Source organism: Amblyomma maculatum, chromosome 10 (genome assembly GCF_055883805.1).
Source record: "Amblyomma maculatum isolate TAMU_Amacu chromosome 10, ASM5588380v1, whole genome shotgun sequence".
NCBI lineage: Eukaryota > Metazoa > Arthropoda > Arachnida > Ixodida > Ixodidae > Amblyomma > Amblyomma maculatum.
This window is the reverse complement of record NC_139353.1, coordinates 59,982,262-59,997,957: the sequence shown is the minus strand read 5'-3', so window position 1 is coordinate 59,997,957 and position 15,696 is coordinate 59,982,262. Positions and strand designations below refer to the sequence as shown.

General features: G+C 47.3%; 1 long non-coding RNA gene across 2 annotated transcripts in view; it reads right to left on the bottom strand.

Moving 5' to 3' along the window:
* Positions 1–15,696, bottom strand: part of LOC146176629 (uncharacterized) — a 52,624-nt gene that overhangs the window by 25,281 nt on the left and 11,647 nt on the right. The window lies entirely within an intron of this gene.

Sequence of the window (15,696 nt, the reverse complement as noted above, 5' to 3'; positions counted from 1 at the left end):
TAACAAGACACATGACCACCTTCTGGTAAAAAATATAGCCTAATGATGCGTGCCATTGGCAGAACACGAGCACTCAAACGGATCTTAAATGTGCTCTTTCAAGAGTTCCAATGGAAATACAGGAATAAGAGCACTCTGATCCAATGGCAGAACAGCAGCAGTCTGGAGACACCGACAGCAGTCGAGGGCAGTGAGTAGGAGCTTCTCAATACCGCATGAAAGGCTGAATGCGGAGACAGTCATATGAAGCAAACATGTGATGGCTTCTTTTTGTAGTGAAAAGCTACACTATGCGGGACAGAGCCGAGTTTTGTGTGTGCGGGAACCGTCAGTTCTGCACATGTGCAAAAACCAAGTGACGTCATGAGAGGCGCAAGTGCGTTGCGTGCGTCGCCTCCTCGCCACGGCCGCCGCCTGACCTTTAGCCGGGCCGCATGTTTACGACAGATGCGCCGAGCGCTACTGTGCATGCGCAAGGAGGGTGCGCCGCGTGTATATAATGCGCTTGATGGAGAACTGGCGGGCGCGTTCGAAATGAAGCCAAGGAGAGTGCGGCTGCTACTAAGCGACGCAGAAGAGAGGAGAAATTGAGTTCTTCCGATCCAGAGGTAGTCACCTGGGAGCTGGCCGCCGAACAACGGAGGAAAAATCGAGCCAAGGCGAAACGTGCATCTGAAACGCTGGAACAACGCGAGTAACGCCTCGCGAAACGACGTCGCCAAGCAGCCGAATGACGCGCTATAGCCACCGCTGTGCCCAGTGATAGTCAACAAAGTGAGGAGGAAGAGCAGCAGAAGAAGGAAAACATGGAAGAAGATTCCAAGACTTGCCTCTACACAGAACACGTGTTAGGACTGAGTGCATCCAGTGTTTACGTCTGACTTTGTGAACAACCTGTTTGATGTTTGTGATGTGTGTGAGAGACTATGGCACTTGAGAGACTTGACTCCGGTAAGTGACAGTATATGCGAGACGTTGAGTTTGGCATCTGTCGAGTTGAGTGGAATCGCGGCTAGGGTGTGCGCAACGTGCAAGGGATCTCTAGCAAAACAGAAAATTCCTATCTATAGTGTTACCAATGGGTATTGCTATCCACCCATGCCTCCCGGTTTACCAGTGTTAAACTATGTGGCTGAACATTTGATTTCACCGCATTTTTCGCTATGTATATCCAGGCTTAACCTTAGCTAAGCCACAGCCAAATTTTTTTCTGTCATATTTTTGTCATTACAGCTCAACATGTGTGGGGAGCGATGACTGCTTAGGACCGAAGTTTGCACGATTATCAGCCCAAATTTGTCACCTTTGAAAGCAGCTATGGCACAAATAACGACATTGGACGTTCAGCCTCAAAGATTACTTATCTCAAAGTTGAGCGCTCTGGCCAGACATTGGCGCCAGCATCAGTCTAACATTGTTCTTAATTTATTTCAAACTGAAGCAAACTAAATCGCGGAAAGCAAAAAAAAAGGAACCAGTCAGAGCTTTTTGTGGGTGGCCAGTGGGCCAACGTCAAGGAAATTGAAGGCTGAAGAACACGATGAACCTCTGTGAAAATAGACAAAATACAGGAAAAGTCCACCAGCGAGGACAAGATGCAGGAGAAGAGTTCAGCGATGCTGATAATATGGTGGCGGAGGAGGCTGCAGCCATTTGGAGTGCATGCCACACTGCCAGCTAGCCACATCTTGGACACGAAAAATTTCATGCCACCCCATACGGTGTTGGATGTGGAAAAGGAAGTGAAGGAAGCGATGCAAATCATTGAGGCCCTGTACAAGACCAAATGGGCGGACACTGAGACAAACCCGGAGACAAGACAGAGCACTCGTCAAGCCCCGGAGAGTGCAGCAATGAGTATTAGAGCTTTTGAGAATGTTGAAACGCGTTTCTTTGGCGCGCTTGACATCTGTATTCCCTTTTTGTGTAAAAGTGTTTCGCATGACACAAAACAGGCGCCTTTCGGTTATTTATGGCCGGCAACAACTCCTCCCCCACCGGGCGACCCTCTGTGGGAAGCGGTGGGAGAGGGCCCAAGGCCGAGGCGAGTGGACTGCGGACCCCCTCAGCCCAGAGGAAAAAGGAATGTGGTCAGAACGAGCGGGGAGCCCCATCAGTAAGCATGTGTTTTCCAAGCTCTTGCTCGCTCTTAATGAAGTTGTACTGGTTTCTTGTTTTGTCGTAAAATAAACAAAGTTACTTAAAGGGACAATGAGGTTAATCAGTTACAACAGAGAACGTGCTGTCAGAAATGAAAAAAGAGACCAAGAAAGCGATGAAGACTGAAGGCGGTGAAGTGTCGCGGGTAACAGAAATACTTGAGATGCATATATATATGCATTGCTCCAGTGAACCTTTTATTCAACGCATTTCTTCACTGCTCGTGAAGTCAAATTAATATTGTTCTATGGTAGAGTTACAGTCAATAATCATGAAATAAATTTAGTGAAACTCGCACAGAGCTTGTACGTGCATGTTTGCTTACACTTGGACTTTACTTAAAGCTCAGTCTGAATCAGTAGAAAGATGCCAAGGGTGCACAAATGCAAGCCAAGAACAATTTGACACTTAAGGCTCTGAGGTCGGACAGCCAAGAAAAGAAGTGTACAGGATGGAGCAAAAGCTCTTCTAATATCAAAGTCATCATTGGGGTGAGCAGTAAGTATAAGGCATCTAAGAGGAGTGGCTGTACTGTGTTAAATCCAGTCCAGTCCATGTAATGGTCTCCACAGAAGACGATAAAGAATACTCCTAAAGGACTATTTGCTGAAGGCAAGCAAAATGCTTTATAGACTTGCAATACCTCCGGTTCACTCGCTGGTGCACCAGTTTGTTGCAGCAGTAAACTGGAAGTGATTGCCATTACAAAAAACCAACAAACCAGCCTGTAGAGACACTAGTTTACATGTCTCATGAACCGCAATCCAGAGTGATCGGTTCCATGTCCAGAAGCGACCAGTCTCAGTGGGACCATAAGCTTCAACAAAGCACGTCACTGCTTTCTAGCTTAACCTCATAACCGTTTATAATCATTAAAACTAATCCCAGATAATGATAACGAATAACCAAACACTAATTGCCGAATATAATTGTGTTTTGTGACCTTTGTATCTTGTTGCAGGAAATTGATGCAAACTTTGGCAATTTTCGTGCCAAAAAGCGCCATAAAAGCAAAAGTGCTCACACAGATAGTGCTTGGTGCAATGTTTTTGTGTGAAAAAGCAGGCCTACCTGTTGATGGAGTGACCAGTGATGAGGCCAGTTGAAACCGCAGCATGTGGATTAGACATAATCTGTAGCACAATTCTGTACGCCTCCTTATTCGGGCCATTGTTTTGTGGTACATGTTAGCCATATCAGGCAGCACCGGGCCTTATGTAAGCTATTCTCTCACTCTCTCCAGGCACTTGCTGCAAATGACTTCACCCAGTGGACGACCGTCATGCTCATCACTTTTCTTCATATTTTCCGTATTTAGTGAAGAATGTGCGAAATGCATTTCTAAGCATTGGGTTTGGCCCACTGAATGGTCACGCACAAACTGGTGTGGGGCCCTGCGCTACATATCTGTAGGGCCCGTGGCACGCCACTTCCCAACGCTCCCTGCGCGCTGCCTGTTTCCCTCTCCCCGCTCGTTCGGAGATAACCGGTCCCGCGCGAGGGTCTATGAAGGAAGGCACGCGCCGCCGTCTCGTCTCTTCATTCCTGCTTCTTCGCTCCTGGCGCTTCTCCACGGAGACCCGCAGCCCCCCCGGACGACGACCCCACACAGCCTTGGACAATCCCCGCGCTGACGTGAGATTAAAGATGTTTGTTATACGGCCCGCTGTGTATTTGTCGTGCGCATCCCTCGGGCAGAGGAATCGCCCACACTGGTTACATGTGTAAAACATGGAAACATGACAGTGCTAACGTGTCATTGAAAGTAATGCCTCACCATCACTAAAATACATGTTCCAAACCTTAAGAAGATGGGAGTTACACAAGAGCTTCAGCTTTTCAGTGGAAAAGTATTTAAAGAGGCATTTATTTTACTGCCAACAAGTAGAAAAATGATAATCTACTATTGACGTTCTTTCAAAAAAATTTCTTGATTTTCTTAAATAGAAACTGCATGCACATAGCTGAAAAATGATTTATCAGCAACCACACAGCAGAGGGACTTGTGTGACACTGCAGGGAACACTTGATTTTGTGCACTGCATTGTGCACTGCATAGCTTCATTCCATCAGAGATTCAGTAACCCGTTGACCTAAACTGTTCAACGTTGGAAGAACATTCGCGTCCTTGAACCCAAAAGGGATCTGACACTGTTGCGCCATTGAGAGCCGACCAACTAACATGATAACGTAGGTTGCACTGCGCTCATAGTGGTCAAGGTCTCTATCATCCCTTGATTTTGACGAGCTAGAAACTTCATCTATAGCTACCCTTTTCGCTCTTCGTACCAACCACTCAAGTCAACATGTCTGAAACCCCTCACTCCAGCATATTCGGTCCACCGCTGCCGATCAAGGCACCAGGAGAGACCGAAGAGTCGAAGGTGGTACACAAGGCTGCCTTAGACAAGTGCCGCAAGGCGGTACTGTCGATTCCAGGCAAGGCTTCCTACCCCCCTCCCACGGGTGAAGATGACGACCTACAGGGCAACTTTGATATTGCCACGATGTCCGGACAACATCTTCAGTACGGCAGGTCAGACTCCGCCAGGAAGCCGATAACCTGCACCGTGAACATGGCCACCTTTGCAGCCTTAGGAGGCGCGTTTCACAATGTGGTCCTACAGCGCATCCCTGTGGATGTGCGTCTGAATCGAGAGGAGGTGGCGCTGACGACACGTCTCGCCTACATGAGGGCCTGTGCAACAAGACTCGCCATAAGCAAATGTGCCCCGACGCGGATACCAACTCCGCTTTACCTGCCCCAGCCTATCGCGGAAACATTAGAAATTCTGGGAAATGACAAAGGCCTAACAACAGGCCATTCTCATACGTCATCCAACGGAGGACCCCTCCACTGCGGCTTACCGTAAGTGGTCTTCTGATGAGATTGCCACCTGGCAAACCTTAGGAGGCGTGTTCCTGATCCTGAGCTTGAACAGGTGCCTATAGTTTGCTTACTACTCGTGTGTAGCCTGTGGAAGAATTTCAACAGTTGTACTCTTTATTACGCAAAAAGAAAAAGCTGAGTTTTTAGGCAGATTCATTGCTTTGTTAGGAGTCTATGGTCCTTGGAGACGAAACTGACCTAGGGTCCTCTCCGCACAACATGCCACGTGCAGTGTGAATTTTCCCAGGAGCTCCCCGCCCACTTAGGTAACTGGATTTCCATCGGCAGCCTTTCGGTGTGATGTTTTGCTTAAAAAAGTTGTCTTCATGAATGAAGCTATAATTCGCTAAATATCTAAGGACCTTGTTTTAACAAGCAATCAGAGTTCGAGACGACACTAGTCTAGAGGCCTTGCCATCGACATCTGGACAGCAATCCTGGCCTTTAAACACTTGCAGAGTACTTCTGCTTGTTACGCAAGCAGAAACTCTGCAGCAAAATACATTCTTCCAAGGCATTACTTGATAAGTCTGTTAAAAATACCTAACACTACATTACATTGAAAATTTAACTTTCGTTTTTCAAATTGCATGCAAGCTACAGTAGCACGAATTGCTAAGCCATAGCCTGGCCGAGTATGGTGCCCCTGCTGTGACAAAGTCCGTTTTCTAGGTCAGCTTTGTGTCTCACAGTCAGAAGAAAGCGACTTTCCAGATAATTGACATCATGCGAATAAAATAGCTGCGGCAGAGTAGAAGAAGACGGCAGAAGCAGAATATCAAGCTGATGGCAGTTCTGCGAAATGCTACTGCGGTGCACATCCTACTGAAGGAACAGGCGGCCATGCTTGGCACTCTTGGTGCAGCCAATCAGCACTTCCTTAAAAGGCAGATATCTAAGCAATTTGCAAAAGACGTACATATTCAGTTTTCACCTGACCTCAAGGCATTTGCACTTATAACTTTCTATTCTCCACGAGCGCTTAATAATGAAAGGCAAGTCTTTGACACCTGCTTACCTTACCCAAGAACACTATGGAAGTGGTACCAAACAGCAAATGGCAATGCTGGGTTTTTTGACTCGGCACTTAAAGGGCCACTGTCCAGGGAAGACCCTTTTAAGAAAAGGAGCCCAGTGTTTCGATCAGGTACCGGAGATAGTCTGTGCAAAATTCTACAGCGACACGCGCGCCGCAAAGCATCGAAAATACAATTCAAAGCTCCCTCACGCTCTCCTTTGAGAAGCCAGCTTCACCGCTTCCTGCGCTGGCCCGACGGGCCCCGATAATGACGTACGTACCGGGAACGACGTCCATTGGTCCGTCTCGCTGACTGACGGGAGAAGGATGGGTGTCTACCGCTCGCAGCGCGCTTTTCCCTCGCCACGGCCAGACTGAATCCAGCGGCGCGCGCTCCCTCGACCTTTTTTTTTTTTTTTTCGCACTCGCGGAGAGCCACGCCCCACCTCCCGCCAAACGCGGAGGAGGAAGGGGAATTTGTATTGCGAAGGCTAGACGACCTCGGGCAGGAGAGTGAAAAACCTTTGCGAGGGAACGGAAGGAGAGAGGCAGGATAGAATCGGGTGAGTGCGGTGGCTGTAACTGCGTTATTAGTTACTCTTTTCAAAAACATTTTGCGGCCTTGCGTTCCAGGGGCGAAGTCTCACAGTCACCGGGGAAGAAAATATTTTCGACCGGAGGGTGGACAGTGGGCCTTTAAGGCATTAGAAATGAAACCTGATGAGATGAAGACCCAAGGTTACCAAATTGTATACAGTCTCATCGTTGATGAAACGGCAGTCAAGCAGAAGGTCCAATGGAACAGGAATCATATTGAAGGATTTGCCGACATTGGCGCAGGAGTTGATGGTGATTGCCTGACTCGGGCAAAATCAGTTTTTGTTCTTATGGCTGTGGCCATCAAAGGACAACGGAAGCTATGTCTGGGTACTTTTTTGATGATAATTTGTTGGCAATCAGCATGCAAATTGATGCTGGGGCAATGATTGTAGCTCTTATGTGTGACGGGGCTTCAGCTAATTTGACCATGTTACAAGAGCTTGGGTGTAACTTCAGGAATGTGGACTACTTGAAAATAATGTTCCCTCATCATGCCACCCAAGAACCTAAGGCTGCATTTCTCGACCCTTGCAACATGTTAAATCTTATGTGAAATGCTTTAGCATATAAAAAAACTCATTGACAGCAAAGGGAAAAATAATTTTCGCTACAAGGAAGTATTTTGCATTCCCCGTGAAATCCCCATAGGACTTAATGTATTAAAATTTCCTTAAAAATAAAGTACAGTGGCGGACAGAATAAAATGGACCATGGCTTCAAAAGAAAAACGCGGGTCAGCGCCATCTAGTAGAAACGCTGCTTGGTGTCGAGGCGTCTGCATGACCATGCGTGCCCTCTTATCTCACAGCCTTTCCAAATTGCTCATTTTGGCTTTGTACACTCCGTAATTGTGGCAACTAGCGCGAGGTGACGCTGCCGTAACTGCCGCTGCTGATGAGCTGCCGGAATGGTTTGCCGTCCCGCCTTGTTTCCCGCGCTTTGCTTTCGTGCTGAGGACGGTAGCTTTGGTTTTGACGGCAGAAGCGCTGCTGGCGTGCAGATAAACGACGAGAAATAAAAAGTGAGGAAAGTAAACAAGACAGAAGAAAGCCCACAGACCCGCAGGCCAAAGGCCTGTTGCTCGAATTTGGTCGCTTCACCATGACTGGTGATTTGCGGTGCATAGCGGAGAACAGACGGCATCGGAGGCGGCGCAAACGAACTTTTCTGAAACAAGCATGACAGCAGCAATGCAGAATGCTCATTTGGCTCTTGCCTGTAGCTAAAACGATCATCGTTCTGGGCTGCACTTTGGACAGATATGATTAGACACTTTTCACAACGCTTGTCCTGCGTCGACACTCGCTTGTTTCGAAGGGAGTAAAGAGTGAGAGACTACTTTAAACTGACTTGACGTTTCAGTGTGACAGTGCAGATCATTGCTTTCTCATTGGGTATCAGTATAAAACGCAAGCTAGAAAAGGTGACAGCAGCTCGTTTGTGTCATCTTTCGTCAAGATGCCCGCTCGGGTGCCTCTCAAAGAATGCAGGTTGATCGTACGACTCTACATTGAGGGTGTAAGCCAAAGGGAAATCTGCAGGCGTACAGGAAGGACAAGAACCGCTGTACGTCGCATAACGCAAGCCTACCGAGACGAAGCCAGACTCAGGGATGCGCACCGTACAGAGCGGCAAAGGATAACAATAGAAGAGAAGGACAAGCTGATAGTTGCTGCTGCTGCTGTGGCGGACCCCTTTCTTTCTGCAAGAGACCTCAGAGAGGCACTATCTCTGAATGTGTCGTGTAAAACCATTCAGAGACGTCTTCAAGAAGCTGGACTGCAAAACCACATCACGGCCCAGAGGCCCCTGCTCACAGAATCGCAAAGAAGGGCAAGGCTGGAATTTGCCAGGGAGGTTGCTCAATGGACCGTCGACAATTGGAGAGTAGTTTTTACGGATGAATCTACTTTCTCTACAAGATGGCATCAGCAGCAACGAGTATGGTGCCCTTTCAACAGCAGGTATGAAACGGTTCTTTTTATAGGTTTCAGGCACATGTTTGGTGGGGAAGTGGCAAAAATTGGTTTCTTCTCAGTAGTGTCAACTTCTATGTTGAACACAGCTAGCAATCAAAAAAGGATTCTGTGACAGTATTTGTCACAGAATAAATATATAGATATATATATATATACATATATAGAAAGATCGGTCTCCGATCGAAATGTCGAGTGAAATGAAAAATAAATGTTTCCTTTAATGAAGCGTATACTTCGCTATATACTCTTTTAGCAGTCTAGTATGTTATGTTCTCGCAGCCTGTTTTCTTCAATGGCTGCAACTAACGCTTAAGGAACGTTTTCTGGAAATTTCCACTCAACGCGCCGACATGGGCTTTAATTGGAGATTCCCAGACCAAACACTTCTACAACCACTTCGAAGCATCAAGCCTGTGCGCACCTGCCTTCATCTCGCAACCCGGAGCCGAGATCACCGAGGTGAGAAACCTCCTGGACTTTGTGCCCCCCAGTGTTAGAGGACTGATTCTTCACTTGGGAACCAACGACCTCTACCGAACAAGCACTGATGTTGCCCTCACTGTTATGAGGAAGCACTTAAGCTCATACACACCGCACGGCCTGATATAGAGGTGGTTTATGCCACATTAGTACTTCCGCGGGCCCCTAATCGCCGACGAGGTTCCGGAAATCGGCGGATGGTGGAGAAATTTAACCAATGTGCCATCATGTTCAACAACAAACTGGTTGAATTGTGCGCTCAAAGTGAAAACGTGTTCTACCTCTATCACTACCTAGAAGCCTTCCCCGCGACCAGGGTTCTGGCTGCTGATGGAGTGCACCCAAGCTTTGGAGGCGTTTCGGTGCTCGCCTGGAGCATCTTCAACCTTATCCTCAGTGCTCGACGACACTGCCTTTCCCCATGGCAAGATCATCTCCTAGAACCAGAGAGGATCCACCGGCGCACGATGCAGCACAGCACCCGAATAACCGACAGCTATTTTGAGGAGGCCAAGAAAAACAATGAAGACGCCAGGGCACCCGCATCCCCCGATTTCCCGACCATTGCGGAAGCAGAGGACCTGATCCACCAAAGCCGATCTCCTGGATTGCAAGACCGCCGTCGGATGTGTCTCCCGAGTAGAGCCTCCCAGAATTCACCCCCAAGATTTTCAGGTGACACCAGGCTCAATAAGGCAACTACGACCCCCTCGCCAAGCCATGCTGCCAACTCCAGGAAGCAGACCATTGCATCGCACTGTGTCTCAAGACGCCGCAAAATCATCCAGCGTTGCAGCACGAGACACCACACTCCGGAACCAGAGCTCTACATCAAACTGCCCGTCCCTACTGCCGACGCCCACGGGGAAGGGCGACACGTCGCCGGTTGCCAAGCCGACAACCCTGGGACCACGGATGGCTTCAATGTCGGCACCAATGGAGCCGGCACTTGGAACCCAGCAAACATCAATCACCGTGCAGTGCTTCGGGGATGAAGCCACCATGCCAAAACAAAAATATGACCTCAGACGCCGCTGTGGCTCAGCCCAACGGCTGAAGCAATACTGACAGGCCGACCAGGCTCACGCGCCCACCACTTCTCCTTCTGGCGATGACATACACTGTCGGAATTTTTTAAAGTTAAGAAAAATAATGGACAAACGAATCAGGCATGAGCTCCACGCAAAATCACTTCGAATATATCTGAAATCGGAAATTGTACCGAGAGGACTTACTCTATCCCTAACCCCATCGATGAATAACCTTTCGGAATCCCATCGACTAGCATGGACCAAAGAACTACTCAGGGCATCTTTTAAACTTTTGAAAATAACAATTGAGCACTTCGAACAAACGTTGGCATCATTAAACTTCGAGGAGAGGCGGGCGCGTCACAACATTTCATTTCATAATTTCTCAGACAGTAGTGGCCAAGCCGTGGATAAGCTGTGGAAGCTGCACTCAGTGTTAGAGTATGTCTCGGAAGCTTTCTCCAGTTCCTATTATCCAGAAGAGCACTTGGCAGTGGATGAGTCTCATGATGTTCTGAGGCCGACTCTGCTTTATGCAGTTCAACCCATCGAAGAGAGCACGCTTTGACATAAAGTTTTACAAGATCTGCGCATCAACCAGTGGATACTGCCTCAAATTTTCTATACATACCAGAAAAAGTGACAAGTCACCAGTGACCACTGGAATGTTGTGCAGCGAAGCCGTTGTTATTGAACTTGCGAGCGAGTACCTACCCATCGCATCGTCACCACGGGCATTGCGCAAGAACTACCTCTGGCAAAAAAAAAAACTGCATGAACCTGTTCAACGAGTGGAGCTATGCAACCAGCAAAGAGACTGAGTACCTGACCACGGAGTAAACGCGTTGCTGAGACTTTGAGCTAGTTAACTATTGGAGAAGCAAACAAGCTGGATACTCAAAACTTTCTCTCCTTGCCAAGAAAATGGTGGTCATTCCAGCTACCAGTTTAAGCAGGAAATGCAATTTCAGCACTTCCGGATTCATCGTGCAAGAGCGCCCTTCCTGAAGCCGTCATCAACGGAAAACCTGTTGTTCTTGCATAGTAACTTGGAATGATAAGTTTGTCCACTTTATGCCTTTGTATAACCTATACTTCGTTATTTGAAACTGAAAACTATTTTACTGATAGAGCGCAGTGTGTCCATATATAGGCGGATCATACAGTTCAATGCTAAATGTTTTAACAGGTGTTCCTCAAGGCTCTGTTTTAGGACCCTTATTATTCAATATTTACGTGAATGATTAGCCAAGCTTCCTTTAAAATCTCAGCTTTTCTCATATGTGGATGATTCTGCTCTGGTGATCCCAAGTGAAACATATGAAGAGGCAGCCAGCAAGATCCAACGGGATGTGCATTCCTTAGTGGAATGGTTTAATGATAATCAGATCTTTATCAATAATTCAAAAACCTGCCTCGTCTGCTTTCATAGCCCATATAAAATCTTTCAAATATGCTCTAATGTATACCTTCAAGATAAGAATTGTAAGAGCTGTTCATTTCGGCCTTTGGAGCTGAAATCGAATTACAAGTACCTTGGGATTACATTTGACGAAACACTTTCGTGCAAAACCCATATTCAAGAAATAGCCAAACGTTTGCGCCTGGTATGCATTTATATGTACGCTCAACGATCCATTTGCGATGTGTCGGTTAGAAAGATGGTGTATAAGGGGTTAGGAGAGTCCATATTACGATATGAAATATCAATTTACGGCACTGCAACATTATATAAGCTAAATACGCTTAGCCACATTATGCACAAGGTTGTAAGTAATCTCACCTACAGAATCAACTACCGTATTTATTCGCATATAGGTCGACCCTTTTTTTTTTTTTTAGAAATGTTATCCATAATTAGCTATCGACCTATATTCGTGACCAAAGCGAGACAAGCCAGGAGGTTGTGACCAAAACAAACGCGCCGGCATGCATGTCGAAGCCGCAGCCGCGCATAATACAAATATTAAAAACGGAAAATTTGCGACAATTAGGTACGTAAATCCAAAAAGAGTGCTAGTGAAATTAATAAGGCGCCAAAAAGTTCCTGATTAATAGAATCACTGGTATAACCAATTCATAAGGGTAGTGCAGTAGCGCTGACGTCCGCTTTCAGGTTGTCTACTTTGCAGGCTTCGTACGGGGCTCGCATTGGCTCGCATACCTCGGAAAGCCTTGTCTTTGTGTCTTTTTTTGCGTCGCCATTCTGAAATTGCATTCGCAGTTTTGCCAAATCTCTTTCTCTGTGGTTTTGCTGGTTTTACTTTTGCTGCTTGATTGACGATGTCACGTCGACAGAGCTTCACCGCCGACTTCAAGCAAGAAGTGATTCTTTTTGCGGAGAACTCGAACAACTGTGCCGCTCAGCGCGAGTTCGATGTAAACGAAAAGTTGATAAGGGCTGGCGGAAACAGCGCGACCGACTGTTTGCGTGCAACGGGCGGCGTCGTGCTTTTCGCGGGCCAGCAACCAGGAGGTACGATGCTCTCGAAAAGGAATTGAGTCTTCATGTGGAAGAGGAGCGTGCGAAGGGTCTTCAGGTGTCGTGCAAGGACATACAAACGAAGGCTCGGCAATTGGCGCAGCGAGAGGGGATAAGTCGGTCGACATTCAAAGCGAGTCGGGGTTGGGTTCAGAAGTTTATGCGGCGCAACAGACTCTCCCTTCGTCGTACAGCGACCATCTGCCAGCGTTTGCCAGCAGAATACGAGGAACGGCTTATTAAATTTCAGCGCTACGTTCTGAAGCTCCGGCATGAAAAGGATTATGGTCTTGGCCAGATAGGGAACGCCGACCAAATGGCAGTATACTTTGACATGCCCAGTCGTACCACCATAGCAACAAAGGAGGCAAAAGACGTGCGCTTGTTGACGACTGGCCACGAGCATACACGCTTTACTGTCATGCTGTGCTGCACTGCAGATGGCTGGAAGTTGCCGCCATACATCGTGTTTCGCCGGAGGACTCTTCCAAAAAATGAATCGTTCCCGAAAAAAGTGATCATCCGCGCAGATGATAAAGGGTTTATGAACGAAGAAATGGTCAAAGAATGGTTTAAGACTGTTTGGATGAAGCGACCAGGCGCCGACTTGGGCCTTCCGAACATGCTGGTCTTGGACTCATTTGGAGGCCACATTTGCCCGGGCGTCAAGGAAGCCCTACGGAAGGCAGGCACGGACCTGGTCGTCATACCTGGTGGTATGACGTCTCAACTGCAGCCGCTGGATGTCGCCGTCAATAAGCCTTTCAAGGACCGCGTCTCGAAATGCTACAAGGAGTGGCTAGCGAACGACAGTGCAGCCATGACGCCAATGGGACGTCGCAAGAAGGCCTCGCTCAGCGAAGTGGCGACATGGGTGAAAGATGCGTGGGAAGACCTTCCTGCGGAGATAATCAGGACAGCATTCAAGAAATGCTGCATTGAACGCACTCGACGGAAGCGAGGACGACGTCCTTTGGGATGCCGAGGTCGCCAGTGAAGCATCCCAAGAGGAAAGCAGTTCAGATGATGATGTGGCTTCTGACAGCGACTAGCTAGTGGCCAAAGTTCGTTATGAATAAAGGTTTGTCGTGTACATGTTTCTCGGTTTTTCAAAAAATATGGGTCGACTTATATTCGAATAATTTTTTTTTATTCCTCGGCGAGCCTTGTATATAGGGGTCAACCTATATTCGTGGTCGACCTATATGCGAGTAAATACGGTATCACAGTAAACCGGAAACAGATTGTATGGAACGTTTTGACATCTTACCTGTGAATAAGCAATTTATCTTTGATATATCACACAAGAATTTCTTTCACAGCTCTTTTAAAATCAAGAACGGTAAAGCCTGGCCTCTCCGTCAGTCGGAAAAGTATGTTATACCCCGCATCTTCACTAATTATGGATAAAAAACTCGTATTTATTATGTTCCTTACTACTTTAATAAAATGCGAACAGTCCCGACCATTAACAGAATAAAACAATTGAATATGTTTCTTCGATCATGGTTGAATGATAATATCGACTGATTCAATATTCTTTGCCATGTTTTTAATGTTTTATCTCTCTTGAAAGTGCGCAAGGCTGAAGATTTTTCGTGTACAGTCCACTCCTGATAATTCGTCGCTTAATTGGAATTTTCGGTTAATTAGAAGTGATATGATAGTCCCGGCTGTTTTGTATTCAATCCAATAGAAATATCCTTCAAAAATTCGAAGTTGAAAAGCTTAGAGTAGCGCTTAATTAGAAGTTATTTTTCAATCGAGAATAACGACGACCGCCATTTCAGATACCATCATGGCTATCCGGCAGCGTCGCTACACTGTAGCATCGCTACCTTGAAACTGCTCAACGGCAAGATACACCGATGCCATCGTAAGTGCCCGCAGCGCCTCTCACCTCGAAGTGGTGAGAGTAGGCTTGAGTCGCTATGCGATGGCAGCGACAACGTGGTGCCGTGGCCAGCGGAGCCAACGTTTTTAGATTGATCGTAGCGGCGTGTGTCACCCCACTGGTGGCGTCAGTTGGCTTGTTTGCTCGTGAACGCCGCCATCCTGCTTCGTTCCGCGAGTGGTTCCATGCTTCGAGTGGAATTTGGACTTCGCACGCAACGGTTGTGGTACCAATCATGGCAACACGTGGAAGCTACCGCACGCTTCACTTAGCGACGAAAGTCGAGATTTTGAGAGAAGTGGAAAAAGGAGGCAGCGCTAAGCAGGACATCGCTCGGAAGTATGGCATTAAGCCTAACACCCTCTCTAATTATATCAAGAATAAGCGCACAATACTAGCTGCTTTTGAGCAGGACACATTTAACATGTCTAGGAAGTGGATGCGCACGGGCGCCCATCCAGAGCTAGAGAAGGATATGGATATGGATATGGATTAGAGAAGCGCGCAACAACAAACTTCCTGTCAGCGGTGAGGTTGTTGCGGCGAAAGCCCAATCACTTGAGGCAATGTTGGAGATTCAAGACTTCGCTTCTTCGGATGGATGGCTCACGCGCTTTAAAGTGATCATGATCTGGAGTTCAAGAGTGTGTGCGTAGAGAAGGCATCCGTGAACCCAGAAACATGCTCGACGTGGAAGAATGAAAAGCTTCCAGAGTACCTGGCCGAGTACGAACCGAAAGATATTTTCCACGCCGATGAAACTGCACTTTTTTATTGGCTTCTCCCTGAGAATACATTGACTTCTAAAGACAATGACTGTGCCGGGGGCAAGCAAAGCAAGGAGAGGGTGTCTGTTCTGCTTGCGGCCAACATGACTGGTACAGAACGATGTTGTCCGCTTGTAGTGGGTAAAGTGGCCAAGCCTAGATGCTTTAAAGGCATAAAGTCACTTCCCGTTGACTACGCGGTGAACAGGAAGGCGTGGGTGATTTTCAACGATTGGCTGTTGAAGATGGATCAAAAATTTGCGTCGTCCAACCGGGAAGTGCTTTTTCTAGTGGACCAATGTAGTGCGCACATGAATGTGCCGGCGTTAACTGCTATCCGCCTTGCATTCTTGTCTGCAAATATCACGTCTGTCCTACAGCCGATGGACCAGGAG